The 21708-nt window shown below is 41.0% G+C and overlaps 1 protein-coding gene across 3 annotated transcripts in view; it reads right to left on the reverse strand.

Moving 5' to 3' along the window:
• Positions 1-21371, reverse strand: part of LOC149244640 (uncharacterized) — a 139703-nt gene extending 118332 nt beyond the window's left edge. Inside the window, exons 1-3 of one of the 3 annotated variants that reach the window (XM_089374944.1) lie at positions 20745-21371; positions 20577-20652; positions 20352-20395 (exon numbers count right to left, since the gene is read on the reverse strand). The gene's annotated coding sequence lies outside the window, so the exon portion shown is untranslated. The remainder of the gene's footprint in view (positions 1-20351; positions 20396-20576; positions 20653-20744) is intronic. The other 2 variants (XM_089374942.1, XM_089374943.1) reach the window with 2 other exon arrangements.
• Positions 21372-21708: the final 337 nt, after the last annotated feature.

The following is a 21708-nucleotide window of genomic DNA, read 5'->3' on the forward strand; positions in this document are numbered from 1 at the left end:
CGGCAGCATGCCTTGAATATATGTTGTAATTACTGATGACATTTACTGATGACTTCTCTCGCAAAACCTGGATATACTTCTTGAAGAAGAAGGATGAGGCTTTCATGTGGTTCCGTACCTTCAAAGCCTTGGTGGAAAATATGACCGGAAAGAAGATCAAGATTTTGAGGACTGACAATGGCACTGAATATGAGTCAAATGAGTTCAAAGACTTTTGCAGAGAAGCTGGCATTAAGAGGGAGACTACCACTGCATATACTCCTGCGCAGAATGGTGTTGCTGAACGCAAGAATAGGACTATTGTGGAAGCTGCCCGTGCCATGCTATGTGACCAGGGTCTTCCAAAGTTTCTGTGGGGAGAAGCTGCAAATACTGCTGTGTACATTCAAAACCGATGCCCTCATTCCGCTTTGGACTCCAAAACTCCCGAAGAGGTTTTCTCTGGTAAGAAACCTGATGTCTCACATTTTAGAATTTTTGGATGTCCTGTCTATTTTCATGTGCCGAAAGAAAAGAGAAGCAAGCTGGATGCTACTGGGAAGAAAGGAATGTTTGTGGGCTATAGTGAGACTTCTAAGGCATATAGAGTCTATGTACCTGGTCAAAGGGAAGTAGAGATAAGCCATGATGTCACTTTTGACGAAGATGCTTCCCTGAAGAAAGTAGTAGATCTTCCTAGATCTGAAGAAAACCATGAAGAAAGACCTGGAAATCTGGAAGAACCCCAGGATGAGACTATGCCTGATGTTGAAGGGCCAATGGACCCTATTGATCCTTCCCCTTCTCTAGAAAAGAGGCCATCATGGCTCAGGGACACCCTCGAAGATGCTGAGGGTCATGCTGCCCCAAGGGGAACATTCCGAGAAAGCAAGAAGCCGTGTAGATACCAAGGGTATCTAGCTGCCATGAGTACTATTATACAATCTGAACCTGGATCTTTTGAGGAAGCCATCAAGCATCAAGTCTGGAAGGATGCTATGCATGAAGAATATGAGGCTATTATGAAGAATGATGTCTGGGATGTGGTCCCAAGACCGAAGGACAAATCTGTAGTCACCGCTAAGATTAAACATGGATCTGATGGGAGTGCTAAAAAGTTTAAGGCAAGATTTGTTGCCCGTGGCTTCTCTCAAAAGGAAGGAATTGACTATGACGATATATTTGCACCTGTGGCTCGATATACCACCATCCGATCCATCATAGCCCTTGCTGCTACGCAAGGATGGAGTCTTCATCAGATGGATGTCAAGACCGCTTTTCTGCATGGTGCAATAAAGGAAGAGGTGTATGTAGAACAACCTCTGGGATTTGAAGTTCAAGATCGAGACACTTATGTCTGCAGGTTGAAGAAAGCCCTTTATGGGTTAAAGCAAGCACCCAGAGCTTGGTATGAGAGGATGGATAGTTACTTGATGAAGCTGGGCTTCACTCGAAGCAATGCTGATCCAAACCTTTACTTTAAGGTTGAGGAAGGAAAGCCTCTCATTCTAGTGTTGTATGTGGACGACCTCTTCCTGACAGGTGATGACCCTCTCATTCATCAATGTAAGAGGGAGCTTGCTGCTGAGTTCGAGATGAAAGACCTAGGACTGATGCACTATTTCCTAGGCCTGGAGGTCTGGCAGAGACCTGGAGAGATTTTCCTTTCTAAAGGAAAGTATATTGTGAAGCTTCTGGAAAGATTTGGGATGGTGGACTGTAAGTCCGTGTCGACACCAATGGAACTCAACTTTAAGAAGTTCAGTGGCAGCGCTGCAAGGCCTATCTTGGCCAATCCTACTGAGTATCGTCAACTCATAGGAGCTTTGATGTTCTTAGTGAACACCCGTCCGGACATATGTTTTGCAGTGAATACTTTGAGTCAACAGATGGTTGAGCCTCATCATTTTCACTGGGTTGGTGCCAAGAATCTTTTGAGATATCTTCGGGGCACGATAAACCATGGGCTGAGATACACTGCCGGGAGTGTGATACTCCGGGGATATACTGATGTCGATTGGGCTGGCAGTGTGGTGGATCGTAAGAGCACATCTGGATACTGTTTCAATCTTGGTTCTGCTTTGATCTCATGGATGAGCAGGAAGCAGAAGTCGGTGGTTTTGAGCACCGCTGAGGCCGAATACTTTGCTGCTAGTATGGCCTGTTGTGAAGCAGTTTGGTTGAGGAAGCTCTTTAGTGAGCTGTTCCAACATGTGCTAGATACCACTGTAATACTCTGTGATAATCAGAGTGGGATTCGTATGACTGAGAATCCTGTGTTCCACGACCGATCCAAGCATATTGATATCAGGTACCACTTTATCCGGGATATGGTACAACAAGGCGCCGTAAGGCTCGATCATATAGGAACTGATGAGCAGGTCGCGGATATTCTCACTAAGCCCCTGGGGAAGGTCAAGTTCCTAACCTTCCGTGAGAGTCTTGGTGTCGTGGAAAGACCCTATGATGTGGGTCCTGTTGGACGATGAGCTCTGGGAGCTCTGGGGGGCTTTGGGGATAGCTTCTCGGAGCTATAAGCACTCATAATGCTTCTGCCCCACCCTTGTGATTATTGAGCTGGTTCGCCACTCATTTAATCTGTGCCCCGTATGCATCCTACCCATTGAGTTCAGGGCTCATGGGAAGTACCTCTCATTTGGCCAATGAGGTGTGGAAAAGCTAGAGACTATTAGCAAAGACTGATGGACGCATCAGAGATTGCCGTACTCTCTATCTAGGATGGCATGGTCCAACCACTTGATCTGGGATCAAGATTTGTGAGGTCTGGGACCTCTGGACTGATTATGTCAGTCGGGGAATGATGTCTTTGTGACTGACCCACTTCTGTTCTGAAATAAAGAAGCCAGCAAAGCAAGTTTCGGCGGGATGACTCACGATGTTAATTGCACTAATAGATGGAGTTCTCCCTAGTTGAGAGGGAGTGTTAAAATTGGACAACTAGGTCCAAACTCCATGTTCTGATGCTCATATTAAGATGCTAATATTTTTGTTGGATTCCTCTTTCTGAGAGGTGTAAAATCCATATAAAAATAGTCTTAATCCGATGAGCAGAACTTATATTTTGAATTTATTATTCTTAATAAATTATATGTGCAAGGTCAGCCAGTTTTGTAATGTAGGCTCACATGCCCAACAGATGTGTCACACACCCTCATTATGGATATATATACAGGAAAAGTTGGAGAGAATTGGAACACAACACAACTCACATCTTCCTCTCATCTACTGGTTGGAGGGTTGTTGTGACACATGCTGGGCTGGCTGACCACAGGAGACTTTGCTGGTTGAAGCATCCTGTTGACCGCCGAAACGAACACATACATTTTTCTTGTTTCTGATTTGTCTTCTGTAAGATCTGCTTATATGTTCTATCTGCATTTTGCTTATCTACTTGTATGATTGCTGTGAGAAAAGTGAAATTGCTCTTAGCATAGAACATCTACAAAACTTTACATCCCCGCTGTACCATATCCCGAATAAAGTGGTACCTGATATCAATATGCTTGGAGCGGTCATGAAACACAGGATTCTCCGAAAGACAAATCCCACTCTAGTTGTCACAGAAGATCACAGTGGCATCCAGCACATGTCCAAACAACTCACTAAAGAACTTCCTCAACCAGACAGCTTCACAGAAGGCCAAACTAGCAGCAATGTATTCAGCCTCAGCGGTGCTTAAAGCAACCGACTTCTGCTTCCTGCTCATTCATGATATTGAAGCAGAACCCAAAGAGAAGCAACATTCTGATGTGCTTTTGCAATCCACCACACTGCCAGCCCAGTCTGCATCAAAGTAACCATGGAGCCTCACATTCCCGACAGTGTATCTCAGCCCATAAATGATTGTGCCCCGGAGATATCTCGAGATATTCTTGGCAGCAATCCAATGTATATGATGAGGCTCGACCATAAACTGACTCAATGTGTTCACTGCAAAACATATGTCCGGATGGGAGTTCACCAAGAACATCAGGGCCCCTATGAGTTGACGATACTCAGAAGGATTTCCAAAATCGAGCCCGACAGCACTTCTGAATAACTTCTTGAAATTAAGTTCCATTGGAGTAGTCACGGACTTGCAGTCCACCATCCCAAATCTTTCAAGAATCTTCACAATATATTTTCCTTGAGAAAGGAAAATCTCACCTTGCTTTTGCCAGACCTCCAACCTGTTGAAGAAAAGTGTAACTCGGTTCAGTATTTGTAAATGTAATTTTGATCTTTGTACTTGTCAAGAAAAAGAAATATTATTTTGTAAATTATTCGAATGAGTTTCTTGCTCACTCCCTAGGTCTAGGAAAGTCAAAGAGTCAAAGTCATGTGTAAAAATCTCTTCTTCAGCATATATGTAAAATGTATACTAGTCAAGAATAGCGCTCCAAGACAAGCACAATCCTCCAAGACAACCATGAAGAAGTATGCCTGCAAAACAATGAAGAAAACAATTAAGTCGGCCTCAAAATGTATATAGAAGAACATGCATGTTGGCTCAGTTAAAGTGACATGTCTAGTCATGAATACAAATTGGCTTACCAACACACAAACCATTATATATACCCCGCTGGGGTCACCACATGAAAGACATATTCGGATACCTCTGAAACTTCGGATGGTGCAGGAATCTCGGTCAACCACAGAAGGACAGACACTTCGGATAAGTAACTCGGATTCTCTTAGATGGGTACAGGGATCTAATCCGCATTACAGGAGGACACTGTCTCGTGGAAAACTTCAGTAAACAGATTACAGTCTCAGCCTAACTATGATGATAATCTCGGTGCAAGAGTACAGTCATTGTTTCGGTATAAATAAGACAATGAAGATCACAGTCTCGACACATCAGATGGAGAGGATACACCCACTGTCTCGGCACAATTGTGATCTCACAAGTAATACACTCTCAACAAACTAAACGCAGTCAAGACCTCAGCATAATGACAGTCATCATCTCGATCATAATCCTAATGAAGACAAGGTCATAATGAAGATTTCAGTGCATGGAATCAAGGTCGTGATGAAGATCTCAATGAAGGAATAGTCATGGTGCAACAAGTGGTGCAGTAGTGATGGCCTCAATGGTGAAGCAGCAGTGTTGATGAGTATCTCAGTAGTAAGGAGAGGATTGGTGTCTTAGTCTTGGAGTGGCCTAGTAGATCAAGGGTCATGGTCTTGGTATTCGTCAATTGGAATCTCTATAGGAAGAATTATGTGCGGGTTTTGCTGTCCAAGAGGGAGAGGTTTTGGCCCTGGCAAAATGCGAACATCTTGTGTTCTTGTTTCTTTGTTTTTGGTAGCTATTTGATGAAATAAGAAACACACACTCTAACAATGTCAAAGAGAAGATTGTGCTAATAAGAAAATTAAAAATGCCTCTCAAATAGTTATCATGCCTAGAAGAATTTTATTAATGCTAACTGCCCTAGATTCTTCAACACAACCCTAGGAAGTAATGCATTGGTCCTAGGTCCTTCATGTCGAATTCGAAAGCCAACTCCCTCTTACATTGATGAATAAGAGGGTCTGCACCTGTCAAAAAGAGATCGTGCACATAGAGTACCAAGATGAGAGGTCTATCATTCTCAACCTTAAAATAAAGGTTCGGATCAGCTTCACTTCTCGTAAATCCCAGCTTCATTAGATAGCTATCGATCCTCTCATACCAAGCTCGGGGTGCTTTCTTCAACCCATAGAGGGCTTTCTTCAACCTGCATACATGTGACTGACGATCTTGAACTATGAACCCCTCAGGTTGTTCTACATAGACTTCCTCCTTAAGTGAACCATGTGAGAAGGCAGTCTTGACATCCATCTAAGGAAGATTCCATCCTTGCGAGTTAGCAAGGGCTATAATCGAACGGATGGTGGTGTAGCGGGCAACCGTTGCAAATATCTCATCATAATCTAGACCTTCCTTTTAAGAGAAGCCTCAAGCAACAAATCTGGCCTTGAACTTCTCAGCACTTCCATCAGCAACATGCTTGATCTTGTAGAGACATTTAGAGGTGACAACAGATTTGTCTTGGGGTCTAGGGACCACATCCCAGACATCATTCTTCATAATTGACTTGTACTCTTCGTTCATAGCATCCTTCCATACTTGTTGCTTCACAGCTTCTTCGAATGAGCAAGGTTCAAACTAAATAATGGTGCTCATAGTAGTTAAGTACCCTTGGTACTTATTAGGCTTCTTGCTTTCACGAAATGTCCCCCTCAGTGCAACATGTCTCTCGGCATCTTTGAGAGTTTCCCTCAGCCATGAGGGTCTCCTTTTGGAGGAGAAGGGTGCTAACATTATGATACAGGTGTTGTCCTTGATGGCAACTCACTCAAAGGTATGATACAGGTGATGGCAACTCAATCAGAGGACAGATCTTAATACAGCAGGTCAAGAGAGAGGTATACGCAGGTTAATCTTGATGAAAGAGCATATACACGCGGGTGAGAAGAACAAAAGGCGCGTATACGTACACACGCAGGTTCACAGAAGGAAATGCGCGTACATGTCGGAAAACCAAGTTTTGGTCCGTGGTATTTGGTCCATGGTATTTGGTCCGAAGTGTTGATCCCAGGTATTGGGTCCAAGGTATTGATTCTAAGTGGTTTTGGACCATGGTATTGAAAGAAGCCTAAACCTATATAAGAAGAAGATCATTAGGCCAAGAGGTGAAGTGTGCAAGTGATGAATATCTGATGGAGTGTGAGATCCAGATGCTGGTTATGGGTTGGTGATGCCTTGCTTGATCTGAACCAAGGTTGCACTCATGTGGAGGATGATGAACGATGGAACGGGATCTTAAGGCTTGGAATGATTATCATTATATGGTTTGATTATGGATAGACTAGATCTATTGACATATGTTTATTGTATGAATGTTATGATCTGGGTATGACTGATATCTGGAACAGCTGCAAAGTTATGAGTAAATATTTGCAGATATGTACACGGGTTGGCTTTGGTAAAAGTGCGTATGTACGCGGGTTTGGTTCATCATAGTAGCGTATGCATTATATTTGAAGTTGCAGTTGGATCTGGTTATTGTCGTAGAGTTATGTTGTCTGTTATGTGTTCTGGTCACTGTGTTGTTGACAGGGTTTTCAGAGATTCAGTATTGGGTGATTCAGAGATTGATGATGCAAGTATAGTTGATGATTGTATTGCAGTGATGATTGTTTTGTATTTATGGATCCAATATGAAAATGTATGAAACGTGGTCCCTAGAAGATCATAGAGTTCAGTAGGCCGGCGCCTACGTACTCGTAAACATATCGGTCAGTACAAGACCCAGGGGGTTGTAGCTCCCTTCCAAGAGCAGCTGGAAACGAGTGAAGATGGGAGCCTTCAGTAGGGCGGCGCCTACGTACTAGTAAATGGATCGGCTAGTACAAGAGCTAAGAACGTTGTAGCCTTCTGCAAGTAGAAGCCTGCGTACTGGTATAAGACTGCACCAGTACTATTGTAAAAAGAAGTTTCTTATTAAAGGAAGATAGAGACGAATTGCAGCAGGTGGTTTTCACCCACATTGGGTTTCCACCTTATATCATGGTGTTCATGTGTGCTTCTTATGTGTGATGATCTGTTCTGTTTTACTACACCTGTTTACTGTTCATAATGTTCTGATGCATTCACTGAAGATGAACTAACTAAATCATAAGTTTACTGGATGTACGCTAGTTGCATTTAACACAGTTGCGTATATACGCGGATATCCTTAACTGAAGTAGCGTATATGAATCTGAGTATGAAAATGAAAAAGTATCTGATTTGCTAATACTGATTCACCCCCCCCTCTCAGTATTATTTCCAACAATTGGTATCAGAGCAGGTCCTTTGGTAAAAGCTTGATCGCTTGAAGGAGATCCGTAGAACAATGGGAAAGAAAGCGCGGCAAAAGAAGAAGACAGCTCAAAGGAACAATGACAGCCTGCCGTTAGGTGGAAGCAAGTATTCAGATCCTGAATCACCTCAGATTGAAGATGGACAAGCAAATGAAGCATCAGATAAAATCATAGATCAACAAGATCTACCTAGCAAAAGGGAGAGTGCCCTCAAAGAAGAAATTATCAGCTTAAAAGCTCAGCTGGAATGTGCCTCCAGAATTCGTCAAATGTTGCAGGTGCTGAATGAAGAACAAGAAAAGGAGATTCTCAAACTAAGGCAACAAATGGAAGAAGGAAGAAAGTCTGAAGAAATCTTGAAGAAGCAATGTCTGGAAAGAGAAGAACAACATCAGGTTGAGGTAAATATCTTGAAAGGTAAAATAGAAGAAAAAGATAAACTATTACGATTTCAAGATAGAACTAAGATCTTGGATGATATTCTTAGTAGTCAAAGGTCTCCTGCTATCAAAACTGGTCTTGGTTTTCATGAATCTGTTGAAGGTGGATCTTGTTCACAAAGTAAGACAAGGAACTCTAATGCAAAATCTGAAATCCTTAACAAGGAGATGAGAGGACAATCCCATCAACAACCAAGGAAAGAAATTCCTCAAAGAAAATCTTTTGCTCCTAACTATGGAAGTGATAGACGATTATCTCCTTCGATGAATAATGTTGAATGCTATGTATGTCATAATCATGGACATGTTGCAACCAGATACAGAAGTAGAATGGTTCAAGACCATCACACAGAAAGATCATCACGTTCCAGGTACCTCAAGGGATTTTGTTTTTCTTGCAATATGTTTGGTCACAAAGCTGTTGATTGCTACAGAAGGAATATGAAACATGTAAGATGTTATGCATGTAACAAGCTTGGTCACATAGCAAAGGAATGCAGGAGAAGATTTTGGGCACCATACCAAAAGAAGAAAACATCATCACAGTTGAAGATATGGAAGAAAAAGGAAGTACAACCAGAAATATGTGGCATAGCAGTATACACAGACATGACAGACTCAGAGGAAGTTGAAAATGTGGAACCTCTGTGTTCTAAATCTCATACGCTTGTTTCATGAAGACAAGATGCGTATATACGCGAGTTAGACGCTGCACAGTCGCGTATATGATGTTCTGAAGAAAAGCAGCAGTACAGAAGTCTGATATGGTTCAGTCACTGTTTGATGATGGCATGGCACAGGTTCAGGGGGAGCATATACTTAAATAATGCATTGTTGGCATTTTGATGAGAAGTCTTTGGTGATGATGCTTATGTAGCCAAATGATACATCTTGCTACTTATTGTTGGTCGGTCAAAAGAATGGTATTGCAGGTTATAGGTCTAGATGCTAATGACAGATGCTTATGGTACAGATCATACATGATACCTTGCATGTGCTCAGGGGGAGCATGGACGAATTGGTACATCTTGGCATGTACAAAGGGGGAGCTCAATCAGAGATTTCAGCAGGTACTCAGGGGGAGTATGGATAGCAAAATGTATATCAAGGAAGAGAATATCTTGGTCCACCCTTTGCCCTTGATGTCAAAGGGGGAGAGTGACTTGGTGTGGTTGTTGCCATCAAGTCCAAAGGGGGAGATTGTTGGCATTATGATACAGGTGTTGTCCTTGATGGCAACTCACTCAGAGGTATGATATAGGTGATGGCAACTCAATCAGAGGACAGATCTTAATACAACAGGTCAAGAGAGAGGAATACGCAGGTTAATCTTGATGAAAGAGTGTACACACGCGGGTGAGAAGAACAAAAGGCACGTATACGTACACACGCAGGTTCACAGAAGCAAATGGCGTACATGTCGGAAAACCAAGTTTTGGTCCGTGGTATTTGGTCCATGGTATTTGGTCCGAAGTGTTGATCCCAGTATTGGGTCCAAGGTATTGATTCTAAGTGGTTTTGGACCATGGTATTGAAAGAAGCCTAAAACTATATAAGGAGAAGATCATTAGGCCAAGAGGTGAAGTGTGCAAGTGATGAATATCTAATGGAGCGTGAGATCCAGATGCTGGTTATGGGTTGGTGATGCCTTGCTTGATCTGAACCAAGGTTGCACTCATGTGGAGGATGATGAACGATGGAACGGGATCTTAAGGCTTGGAATGATTATCATTATATGGTTTGATTATGGATAGACTAGATCTATTGACGTATGTTTATTGTATGAATGTTATGATCTGGGTATGACTGATGTCTGGAACAGCTGCAAAGTTATGAGTAAATATTTGCAGATATGTACGCGGGTTGGCTTTGGTAAAAGCGCGTATGTACGCGGGTTTGGTTCATCATAGTAGCGTATGCATTATATTTGAAGTTGCAGTTGGATCTGGTTATTGTTGTAGAGTTCTGTTGTCTGTTATGTGTTCTGGTGACTGTGTTGTTGACAGGGTTTTAAGAGATTCAGTATTGGGTGATTCAGAGATTGATGATGCAAGTATAGTTGATGATTGTATTGCAGTGATGATTGTTTTGTATTTATGGATCCAGTATGAAAATGTATGAAACGTGATCCCTAGAAGATCGTAGAGTTCAGTAGGCCGACGCCTACGTACTGGTAAACATATCGGCCAGTACAAGACCCAGGGGGTTGTAGCTCCCTTCCAGGAGCAGCTGGAAAACGAGTGAAGGTGGGAGCCTTCAGTAGGCCGGCGCCTACGTACTAGTAAATGGATTGGCTAGTACAAGAGCTAAGAAGGTTGTAGCCTTCTGCAAGTAGAAGCCTGCGCACTGGTATAAGACTGCACTAGTACTATTGTAAAAAGAAGTTTCTTATTAAAGGAAGACAGAGATGAATTGCAGCAGGTGGTTTTCACCCACATTGGGTTTCCACCTTATATCATGGTGTTCATGTGTGCTTCTTATGTGTGATGATCTGTTCTGTTTTACTACACCTGTTTACTGTTCATAATGTTCTGATGCATTCACTAAGATGAACTAACTAAATCATAAGTTTACTGGATGTACGCTAGTTGCATTTAACACAATTGCATATATACGCGGATATCCTTAACTGAAGTAACGTATATGAATCTGAGTATGAAAATGAAAAAGTATCTGATTTGCTAATACTGATTCACCCCCCCCCCCTCTCAGTATTATTTCCAACAAAGGGCTCATGAGGAGGAGGATCAATGGGATCCATTGGTTCTTCAACATCGGGCATCGCTCAACCTGCAAATCTCTCTGATTTCCTGCATCTGCTTCTTTGTCCTTCTTTGAAATAGGAAGGTTGCTAATCTTCCTTAGGGCGGCGTCCTCATCGAAGGTGACATCATGACTTATCTCCACTTCTCTTTGACCAGGCATATAGATTCTATATGCCTTAGAAGTTTCATTATAGCCCCACAAGAGTTCCTCTCTCCCCAGATGCCTCCAATTTACTTTCTTTTCTTTTGGTACCTGAAAGTATACAGGACTACCAAAAATTCTAAAATGAGAAACATCAGGTTTATTACCGGTGAAAACTTCTTCAAGAGTTTTCGAGTCCAATGCTTGATGAGGGCATCAATTTTGAACGTACACAACAATGTTGGCAACTTCTCCCCATAAGAACTTCGGAAGGCTTTGATCATAAAGCATGCCACGAGTGGCTTCTACGATAGAACGGTTCTTCCTTTTAGCAACACCATTTTGCTCAGGAGTATATGCGGTAGTAGTCTCCCTCTTAATGCCAGCTTCTCTACAATAATATTTGAACTCATTTGATTTGCATTCGATTCCATTATCGGTCCTCAATATTTTGATTTTCTTCCCGGTTTTATTTTCGACCAAAGCTTTGAAAGAATGGAACCATGAGAATACTTTGTCCTTCTTCTTTAAGAAATATATCCAAGTCTTGCGAGAGAAATCATCTATAAAGGTTGCATAATATAAGTATCCTCCCAATGAGTTCACGGGCATTGCACCAGATAGATCATAATGAACCAATTGCAAAATGTTTGTGGTCTTGCTATCACTTGAGGGGAATGGTCCCCTTGTATGTTTTCCCTCGGCACATCCCTAACATACACCTTCATGCTCTATTTTGAATTCGGGCATACCTGTAACCATCTTCCTTGCATCAGGTACAGCCTGATAGTGAAGATGAGCAAAACTCTGGTGCCATAGTTTGGATTGAAGAGATTTGTCGCAAGACATGGCTCCCAGTGGACTTCCTCCAACTTGATATAAACCGTCCACCCTGAATCCAAGAGTAAATGTTTCTTTGAAATTTCTTTTCCACGCACGTACCTTTCCATCGATGAATGCCACCTTGAATCCTTTGTCTTCCATCACCGAGATAGACACTATATTCTTCTTTAGATCAGGTACATATAGCACTTCTTGAAGATGAACGGTGTTACCTTGATTCAATTGAAGGGTAACATTCCCAACTCCCTTCACGGGATAGGTGGCATTGTCTCCAAGGATAATTTCCAAATTTGTATCCTTCTCTATCAAATTTGAAAGAGCTTCCTTGTACCCGATGAAGTGCCTTGAGGCACCACTATCAATCAACCAATTTCCCAAAGTATCCGGAGGAGAGGCAGTAGAGAGGGCAGATATAAGATAAAATTCCTTTTTCTTAGAATTTACAACATTAGACTCATCATACCTGGAGTTTCTTGTTCTTTTAGAAGCTCGATCATTTCCAAGTTGAGTAGCGGAAGCATTTCTTTTCCCTTTGTTGTTGAACCTGCCATTCCTTTGATTGTTGATGTTGCCCCTGGAATGATTGTGATCATCATCATGAGATGTTTCCCTTCTATTTGGACACTCCCTAGCATAGTGACCAAACTTTTTGCAAACGAAGCATCTTCCCTTCCATTTTTGAATCCCGGTCTTCCTTGACTTTGCTTCTTTGAACCTGCATTGTTCTTCTTCTTGGCATGAGCGAAGAATGCAGTAGGATTATTCCTATTTGAAGGCATCTCCAATTCCATCATCCTTGTTTCTTCTTGAGAACACCTAGTCAGCAATTCTTCAAAACCTGGAATTTTGTCGTTATTGAGAATAGTAGTGTTGAACACATGCCATTTGGGAGGAAGACCTCCAAGGGCAATGAGAGTGAGCTCCATGTCAGCAATAGCTTCACCAATCGAAAGAAGATCATTTTTGATCTCGATAATCCTCATGAAGTAGGATTGAATATCCTCATCTTTTCTCTTCTTTATATCCTTCAGCTTGTTCTTGAGGAAAAGATTTTGATTTGCATTGCTAGATTTGAACATGCCAACCAACCTGTCATATATCTCCTTTGATGTGTTCAAATCGGAAATGTAAGCAACTAAATGCTTATGAATAGAATCCCTAATGATCTTTTTGGCTTTGACTTCACCCTTCTTATACTTTGTCTTAGCAGCAGCCGGTGCATTTGAAGGAGGTTCCAAAATCTTTCCCTGCACATAATCCATCACATCTTGTTCTTCTAATGTCAAATCAAATGACATCTTCCATGCATGATAATCAGACTTATCATGAAGCTTATCATCAGACTTGAAGTAGTATGTGGAAGCCATTGAATCTTGTCTTTGATCAGTGATTGCTCCTCTTAGTGATTGCTCTTCACTCTTGCTTGGGCTTTGTGTTCGCCTCAGCTCTGATACCATGTTAATTTTAGGATACCAATGGTATGTTCTATGCTTAGAGCAATTTTACTTCAATTTTCTTTGTTAGCCCAATATCAAATCCAATATAGCAATCACATCAACATGATAGTAAAATGCAGATAGAACCAAGGTTACTTGGGAGCGGGAGCGACATTTTCATAACCTCCCAGTTTGGGAGCGAATCCCGGAGCATTTTTTATAATATATATATATATATATATATTGATGCATATATGTCAACAAAAACATGTAGAATGATGAATTAGACACAACAACAACAACAACAAAATTACAACAATCATCTAGAAGTTACAATCTTCATCAACCACATCCACAAGTTGGTAAAAAAAAAATTTACAACAATCATCTAGAAGTTACAATCTTCATCAACCACATCCACAAGTTGGAAACATACAACATATTGAGTCTCGAATTATGATTCATCAATCTTAAAGTTTCAAGCTTTCAAAATTCAATATATAACATTTATCATCATTGATCACCAAAGTTGTACTTGTAAGCTAAGTGTAACCATTATGAAATGAAATGAAAAAAATTTCAACTTTCACGACGCATCATATTCATAATTCATTACCAATGAGTTATAATTGCCAACTTCGAACTTCAAAGTTCAAACTTAAATTGTCATATATTGTTTACAAAAAATATCATAATAAATATGAAAGAGTCAATAGTTATAAAAACTACTAGAAACTAGAAAAGACAAGTAAATCTATCATCTACATCTTCCTCTTGCCACCACGAATGACGTCTAATTTCTAAGCAAGTCGTGGTGGTCTTCTAGGAGTCTCCTCTTGCACAGTCCCCCGACCAGAACCAGAAGTCGCATGCCCTCCACGTGAGGATGTACATGGAGGCGGCGATAGCAAAAGAGCAAGACTTGGAACTCGAGCACTGCTACTGGATGGTGGGGGTGGCATGGTTGTTGCTTCAACTTCCTCTCTCATAAGTTCTGCTTCCAGTTCCTCAAGATGTATAGTGCTATCCTCCAAATTATCATCCTCTGGGTGGTTGTCCCAAAATTTATATGTTGGATCCTCATAAGCCCGATCACAGTAATGACTCAACAACCTCAAGTTGTAATGCACATAAACCAAGCTTTATGCTTGGTTTTCATTGAGTCTATTCCTTCTCACATTACGTATGAAGTTGTAGGTGCTCCACCACCTCTCTGTAGAAGAAGTATTTACAACCTGTGAGAGAACATTTTTTGCCAATTTTGGCAAAAGTCCCATGCCGCCATATGTTTCCCACCATGTCAGAGCATCAAATATGTCTTTATCTTCCATTGCATGCAAAGAACCAAACAAACCAGTGCATCTGAAGCATCTGCCTAATTCAAGACACAGATTAGCACATTCCTCCTTGTCAGATACCAACTTGTCTAATGCTTCCATATATCCTGTAGCTACCTCTGGATCCATATGAGGTTTGACCCTAACCCCGCCCCTAGGTGCAGGTTGGCCCAACCAAGTTGGAGAGTAGTATTTGGCGTAAGGATATACGCCAAGGCATGTAGTGGAACATTAAGTTTATTCCACCGTGTACGCACACAATTGTGAATCAGTGTATACAAGTTGGGATCATCGTTTTGAACAACATCTTTTATTTGCCCCAACATGGTATCCATCTACTCATACACCTCCCCAATCACCGGTTTATCTGTATCTACAAAACGAATCATGTGATAAATGGGCTTAGTGAATTCCAATACTTGCCTCACACGTGCCCAAAACTGACCATCAAGAGCGGTCTCCTCCACCTGTTCAAAACCTTGCCTATCAGCTGCATTTGTAGCCCTTTCCTTTAATATCTGCCAATGTGGACTTGATACCATGCTAGCCAATGACTCTCTTACCTTCAAAAGGCACCTGAAGGTGAGGTAATAGCTAGCAAATCTAGTCTTCGCAATCTTCAACAACTCCAATCTTGAGTGACTGCGGAAAAGCCCATGGGTATTGCTATGATTTGTAATAAATTTTATCATTTTTTTACCTCTCTTGTACAAATCACCAATCCATTTGTATTGTTGGTTTTTGTTCTTAATAATATCATGCATCAAAAGGTTCATTGTGTGAACCAAACACCATACCAAAATACGTTGGGGTATTTATCCTCAATAATTGCTCCCGTTGCCTTACAATTAGCAGCATTATCAATGATGACTTGGATGACATTGTATGGCCCAATACGGTCAATTGTTTCAAGTAGTGGTTCTACAATGTTGATGTCGGTCTTGAACTTGTCTGAGTAATCATATGCTGAAAGAAAGATGGCACCACTAACAGACACAGCAAGAACACTTATCAATGGCTTGCCTTTTACATTTGTCCATCCATCAGATACAATGGACACCCCATGCTCAGTCCATGAATTTGTCATTCTACTCAAAGAATGTGATATTTTTTCTTTTTCATGATCAAGTCCAACAGTTCTAGCCTTGTCATACCCAGGGCTCTTGTATCCTTTAGGGGCATCATTTATGGCAGAAACCATTTCATGCCAATAAGGTGATCGAAGAACATTGAATGGTATCCCACATGCATAGAGAAACCGGTAAACTTTTGAATCCACATCATTCCTACACCCTTCATCAAGGAAATCTAATATGGTTCTATGCATTAAAGAGATGTTTGGTAACCTTGTGCCTCCATATCCACTGCCATAGGAGGATGTTCAAGGAGTTCTTTGTGCATGTGATTGTGAGCTTGGTTCAAAGAAACCCTTTGATTTTTTAGATTTGTATTGGGCTTCCTCCTCTTCCCTTATGTACATGGCTCTCTCTACTGCTGACACACATGTACATTTTGATTCCTATTTGTTTATTTCCATCCCATGGCCTTTTCCCGCAGAGGTGCTTTCTGGCACGGTGGTATGAACCTATGTAATTTATTGTTGCAATGAGGGCAATGAAATTTAGTGGTTCCACCCCCTTTCCTTACTTCAGGCCTAGTAACATATTTCCACAATGGGGTTAGGTCTTGTTTAGTTTTTGAGCTGAATAATGTTCACTCTCCTCCAGCTCCTCCTCACCAAGGTACTCATCTCCGGGGTTTTCATCAAATCCACTATAACCCACTTCTTCATCCCCTTCTTCTTCATGTTCATCCCTCCTTTTTCTACTCCCCAACACCATAATAACCAAGAAAGGAACCAAGAAGAAGAAAATGCCAATAACTATAACCATGATGTTTGAAATTTGAAGATCTGAATCTACAAAAATTTATTTAATTATTTAGCAATGAACATAAAAAAACAATTGCTAGATTAGAGTGTAGATCCTACCTCTTTGGCCTCCAATCTCCCCTTGCAAGCTCTTCCAACTCCTCTCCTCGCTCCAAATTCTCTCTTGCTCTCTCTCACTCTCTTGCTCTCTCCCACTCTCTTGCTCTTAGAAATTAAATGAATAATGAGAGGGAGTGGGTTTATTTATTCCCCCCTTCCCCTCCCTTTTTTCCCTCCCCTCCCCTTCCTTTGTCCACGTCGTCCTCGCCTCTCCCATGCCGTGCGGGCGTTGCTCACCGTACGACGGGAGCGGTTTTTCCAACCCAAGAGCGGCCTCCCCTTCCTTTGTCCACGTCGTCCTCGCCTCTCCCATGCCGTGCGGGCGTTGCTCACCGTACGACGGGAGCGGTTTTTCCAACCCAAGAGCGGTCGGGAGCGATCGCTCCCCGACCGCTCCCGGGTTGGAAAAATCACTCCAAGAGCGACGGGTGCGATGCTCCCTAAATCAAATTACCAAAAAATAGGGAGCGGTTTTTTTTGTTAGGGAACATGCTCCCGAAATCGCTCCCGACCAGAGCGTGGATTGGGAGCAGGATCGGAGGGGGGGCTCCACGCAACCTTGGATGGGACATAAACAATAATAGTAGAAGACAAGCCAACACAAGAGGACACAAGATATGGCACCAACCAGGGACAAACCCCAATGTGGGGAAACCCTTGATCAATTCTTCTTATAATTCTTCAAAAGTTCCGCAGAGAGAGAGTACAATTTACAATATTCACTTGCCCAAACTGATCAGTCAAACAACAGAAATAGAAAGCCCTAACCAAAAAGTCAACGTTGGTTAACAGGGCTAAAATTGACCTCCAAAACAGCTCGGTCAACTCGGCCTCCAACACTAAGATAATGCAACCCAAAACAGTGTCAAAAATAACTAGTCAACGCAGCAACCTGAATTAGGACAATCAACGCATGGGTCAAACTACCTCTGTTTTTGTGCCCAAAATAGCGGCATGCCCAAACAGAAGTCTCCCTCACAAAACCAAAGTCAAACAAGGTCAACGCTGGTCAAAGTCAGCCTCTTGAAATTTCAACCCCCTGAAATTTTAGTCCCCTGAAATTTCGATCTCCTGAAATTTCGGCCTCCTAAAATTTCGGTCAAATCTGGTCAATGCAGCACCTAGAAAAGACAGACCTTCCTTCACACGTATGGAGAGAGAGAAAAGCCCAAAAATTTGTACCCTATCAAGATGAGAGAGAAAGATGAATGAGAGTGATGCCAAAATGAAGAGGAGGCACCTTGTATTTATATGCAACGTTGAAGGTTGGAGGAGGCTAATTTGATGGTTGGCCGACCTTGACAATTTGTCCATAATCAAAATAAATTCATAATTGCATTTGTACATGTCAAAATGGGATGATCTTTAGATCAATCCTACACCTCTCGGAAAGAGGAATCCAAGAAAAATATCAACTACCTCTTAAGAGCTATCCAAAGTGATGTTTGGCCCTAGTCATAGTCACCAGGTTCGAGTTCGAGTTCGAGTTCGAGGACCATGAAATTCGAATAAAGTTCGGCAACTCAAATTTTGTCGATAAAATTCGACATAAAATTCGACATATAGAAATTCGAAAAAAAAAATGTATATTAAAGATAGATATATCATATGCATATGAGAAATGGTATGGAGTGAATTTTATCATGATTATCCTTATAATCAGACTATTAAATGCTTAATATCAAATTTTATATCAGAATAGATCAATTTTTCAATAGCTGCACTCACCAATTGTTAGCTCAAAACCAAATATCAGACCTTTATGACTGCTGCAACCACAGTTTGTTAGCCCACATACACATGCCAATAACAGATCAGCCTTATAGAGAAATAACTAGCAGAGCTAGGGAATGAAAATTTGGAGATTTGACCACAAAAAAGTGATGTTTAATGCTTGATACTTGGTGACCAACCCTTGCAAGGTCTGAAAAACGCCGAATTTCCCTTGAAAAACGCCGAATATGTTCGTTTTCCCTTGAAAAACGCCGAATTTCGAATTTAATGCTTCAAATTCGGCGTATCTGGTGACTAAGGCCCTAGTTGCCAAATTTAACAATACTCCTAAGTTGTTTCTTATCTGTCTTCTTCAATGACTACACAATTACATTTACGAGCGACCAACGTCTAGGCATCATTGGTCTCCCACAACTTGGTGTTAAATAAGTCAAAAATGGTCAAGCTATGAGCCTGTGTTCGACGAGGAAGTGGAAGTCGAGGGGGGTAGGGGGGTTCATGAGCTCATTTACGAGTTGAAGCCTCCGCTCAAGCATATGCAAAACCAATTCCATAAAAGGTTTGCGTGGATCCATGGAAGTTTGAGGCGGCAATGACTATGGACAAGGCTTGCACCACTAATTCAGAGGTCATGGCTGGCATTTCAGACTAGGTTCCAAACCTTGGGCACTCCCGAGGAAAATAGAACCAGTACCTCCTCACCATTGACCTCTATTAGAAGCTCAAAATGTTGTTGGGGAAAGTCATGGTGGATAGAAATGAAGCTAACGAAGAGATATGGCTCATGTTGGACAAGGTGGTCTTGAACCAAAAGGATATGAGGATTCACTTCAAGAACATTGAAGAACGGTTGCCTCATGGCCCTAGTCCAACTGACTGCAGCGAGGAGTAGCTCAGCCCAATTGAGGCGGATGCCTCCAATTCTCCTTAGTTTCTATGGATTTGTTTACTCAGTTTTGCTGGCCTTCTAGACTAGCTAGGCATAGATGCTATGAACCAAAAAGCCGGATTATAAGGCTCTCTATAAACTTGCATGGGACTAGTTTATTGTATGTTTTATACTGCTCGCAACTCCGTCAGTTTATGCCTCTGGGTTTCAAACATAAAGTTTATTTTGACACAAACTCCTTGTTGTTTTGTCAGTAGTCTGGTTTCCCTAGTGGCAGACCACTCACAAGCAAGGCTTGAACTCTCCATTTTCTACTGATATAATAGAAAGTTGGCTTACAAACAAAAACAAAAACAAAAACATAACATTGACACATTAAAATGAAAGAAAAGTTGAGGATGAAAAAAATACAGACCATAATAATAATGAAAAAAAAAAAAAAGTAAAACGACATAATAATAAAATGAATCAGCATAAATCCATCTTAATTCCAACCCCTTAACTTTTAAACACCAAGAGGTTTACAGTTTGTTTTTTTTTTGTTTTATCCCTCTCAGAGCTTAATAGATTTGCGATTGAGATATATCTATATCTACACTGGTTTAAAAGAAACAAAGAACTTAAACATTTGGTTGTTAATCTATCAAAAAAAGTGCAAAAATTCTACAGCAGAGCTGTAATAGAACCCTCTTTAGTAAAAGTTTGAAATACTGTAAAACTGTTCAGAAATGATATTTGATGCAGCGCCATTCATACATGCAGAGATAAATATTAAGAAGTGCAATGTTTCCTGCAAAATATAGTGGGGTTTATACAATGTAAGTGCTTCAACCTTATATTTAAATGATCTAAGACCAAGTGCTAACAACATGCAAACAACATGCACTTAATGTTAGTGTCAGGTGGTTAAACCACCATGATAGGGTAGTCAGAACATACCAGCTATGAAATACAGAAGATCACGGCTCCAGAGTTTTCGAAATCTGAAAAACCCATGGAAGATATGTAAATATCTGGGCAAGTTATGCATTGGGTTCGTTCTGGGGTTATCAGTACAGAAATAGCCTCGCCAAACCCTCCCCGGCCCCCACATGGAAATTTAATCGTTATTTAAAGCAAAATGATATTTTTCTTTAGTCTCTAAATGAAAGCTTGTCAAAATACCTGGAATGCTTCTCCACGCTTAATGTCAGTAAACAAAACCTTCTCCACCATATGCCAGAATTCTCGTCAACAAAGTCTTGCTCGGCCGAAAACAACAAAACCCTAATCATTATCTAAAGCACAAGAACAAATTTTTTTAGCCCCCAAAATGAAAACTGGTAAAAATACCTGGAGTGCTTGTCCACATTTAACGCTGGTTAACAAACCCTTCTCTACCATATGCCAGGCTCACCTCCACTGCTTCAGTAGCTCCAAACACGTCAGGTAAAACACAATGCCAGATGGATAAGAAAGACTACGATCATAGTCTATGGATTTCAAACTGCTCCCCAGTGATGACAGCAGCTAGTGCAATTCATCCTGAACCCAAGCGCAAATCACAGGCTTACAGATTAATTCCCAGACCGTGACCGTGGCAACTGGCCTAGAGTTACTGTCCAAGAAAATAACTGTCCCACCAAACCTTCACATTCCAGATCTCAGCATTCCCTCACGAACCCACAAATACAATCCGTCTCCTTCAGTAACAGAAACAACCGTGACAGGCTCCTTCCATGACCGGAATCATCCATACTCCCTCATATTGTAATTTCTCCAGCTCCAATGCTTGAATTAAATGACAAAGCAATTAAAAAAGGAAAGAAGTATATTCAGATGTTATATTATTAATTGGGAAGCACAGGATTATAGTCATAAAATATATTAAAATATATTAATTAAGTTCATGTGGATCCATTCAGATTCGTTTTTGAAGGTTCTTAGTTGTTGGGTGAGCGTTCTCTGACCTCTACTCTCTCTTCGTATGTTGCTCGTCAATCAGGCGCCATTTCGATACGGTATATGTATGACATGTAAGGATAATTTCAGTTATTTTTTTATTAATGTAATAATTAACTAATATAATGTGGATAATGAATTCGACTTTCTTTATCATCTTTCTTTTCTTTCTTTTTCTAATTATTTTTTTGTTTCTTCTTTAGATATTTTAGTTTCAATGGATTAGTTTTACTTTGTGCTTTCTATTCACAAATGGCTTACAGCGTTGACAAAGTTCTATAATTTTTTCATCCAAAATTATTATTAAATGTTTTTTTATTTTATTTTTTAATTATTATAAATTGAGTGTTATTAA

The sequence above is a fragment of the Pinus tabuliformis genome, chromosome 8 (genome assembly GCF_031772625.1).
Source record: "Pinus tabuliformis cultivar Carrire ecotype Pingquan chromosome 8, CPIR1, whole genome shotgun sequence".
In the NCBI taxonomy this organism is placed as follows: Eukaryota; Viridiplantae; Streptophyta; class Pinopsida; order Pinales; family Pinaceae; genus Pinus; species Pinus tabuliformis.